Raw genomic sequence first — 2,157 nt, forward strand, 5'->3', positions numbered from 1 at the left:
ACTAGTAGGTCAAGTATGAAGAGCAGAGGTCGAGAAGTTGCTTAAAGGAGGTGGTTTAACCGAAGTGGGAGTGACAGAGTAGCATATAGATTCTGTGGTAGGAAGCAACTTGCCTTGATGAAAGTTTAGAGCGATTTGGGAATCATGGTGGATAATGACTAAGCCTATGCATTTCATTTGGGATGGTCGCTACTGGACGAAGGAAGCTTGATTATGGTAGAGGGGAGTTTGCTGGAAATGGAGAGGTGTGAAACATGACTTCGAGTTTGGAACTGTATTGTCGAACTGTCAGTTGATGTCAATGGGGGATGAACAGACTTTTATAGCTATTGGGCGAGCATGGGCTCAGGAGAGTTTATTGATTTCGTGGTAGTTATACCCAGTGCAACATCATTGGAAGATGTCGGTAAGGAATTCCACAGGTGGGTGATCTCCTGTGAGCAGATTAGCGGTTGCGTGATTCTGATGAAGTTGCTGCGATGAGTTCTACTTACTACCCGACAGAAGGTCGAATATGCGATTGTGGCGGATAATTCGGAATGTTCATGAGAAGTTTGACGGAAGATTTTGAGAAATTTGGCGGGTTAAAGGCCCGAGATCATGGTAATTGAGAACGAGGAATCCTCGTTGGTTATGGGTTTATGTAATGGTAGCTTAAAGCTAAGTGGGGGAGCCCCACCTTCCACAATTGGATCACGTGGTTGTCTAATTGTGCGGTTCTTGGTTATCGATGTATTGGTGGGTTATTATGATTGAGGAATAAAAACATCAGGGGTAATTCGGGCAAAGAACATGATGGATGTGTGCTATATCTGGCTTTATCGATTCATGTTCAGGTTTTTGGGAAGACTCAGAGTTTATACTTTTTGTGGATGTGATGTACAAGGAAAACAGTTCAGCCGGTTGCTTCTTTGAGAGGGTATTCATGTGCTAGTAGAGCATTGGAGTTTGGTTATATTCGGGACCAGGTCAGAGTGGGTGACTCTCGACAACAGTCCTAGTGGGTTCAAGAATTAAAGTACAGTGCCTAAGTATTTCAGGTCCGTTGTATGGCTATGGATCGAGTTATTGCAGTGGATTATGAAAGGGGGCTTGGAGTGTTCTATGTTATCATCGGGCCTGCAGGGCAGTATTAGAGGAAAGGGATAAATAGCTTCGGATTTGCTGAAGGTCTTTCAGAATGGGTGTACCAGTTGGAGATGCTATTGTGCGCATGAGGAAGGTACGAGACGATTCATGGGTATTGAGATGATGTGGTCTCGTGAAGTGGGTCACTCGGGAGGAGTTTTGTTGAGTTTCGTTATGATTTATGAATGGAGCTACTATTATATCTAAGGCAAGTCAAGAGTGAATTGGAAGATGTTGGTACAATTGGTAATGGTTGAATCAGCATGATTGTGGCAATGATTAGATCCTTCAGCATGTAAAGTTATACACGTGGTTTATGGTTATACGTGCGGGCTCGACATCCACCACAACTTGATTGATTTGGGAGGTATTTGATTAAATGGCCTTGTGGTGTAAATGGATTCAGGAAGAGTCATGGCAGTTTAGAGCACGACTTGAGGTTTGTATTTTCTCTGGCATGGGAATTTGAAAGTTTATGATCAAGAATGCGGTTGGTATTGACAAGAATGTCACGAGCTCGGATGAACTGGGAAGAATTTAGATGTTCAGAGTAAGCTGACATTATCCTAGTGTCGCCTGGGAATGGTGTTTTGTGGAAGGTGCATTGTGTATTGATTTGCGAGTTCTTGAATTGCTTTACAAATTTGTACGGTTGATGGTATGGAAGTGCAGACTTTGCTACCTGGTATAGAAGCTCGTGGGAGCATACCCCACGGGGATATTTGTATAAGTATGGCATGTCGGTCACTTGATTGTTAAAGATTGAAACCAAGTATGAAGATTTTGGTACTGTCACTAATGTGAGAGTTTATGCTTGGAAGGCGCTCTGGTCGTTTGGTTCTGAACTGTGGGAGTTTGTTCCGGATTGAGACAGATTGATTATTCACACATATGTTATGGTCCTGTGTAGCTTGTGGTATTGTATGAGCAGGATGGATCTCGAGATGCAGGTCATTTATTGCACCTTAGCCGTGCTTAGGTTTTGTAGCGTATTACGCTATCCGTCTCCCCAGGATGGTATTTTCGCAC

The sequence above is a fragment of the Nicotiana tomentosiformis genome, chromosome 1 (assembly GCF_000390325.3).
Source record: "Nicotiana tomentosiformis chromosome 1, ASM39032v3, whole genome shotgun sequence".
Lineage (NCBI taxonomy): Eukaryota > Viridiplantae > Streptophyta > Magnoliopsida > Solanales > Solanaceae > Nicotiana > Nicotiana tomentosiformis.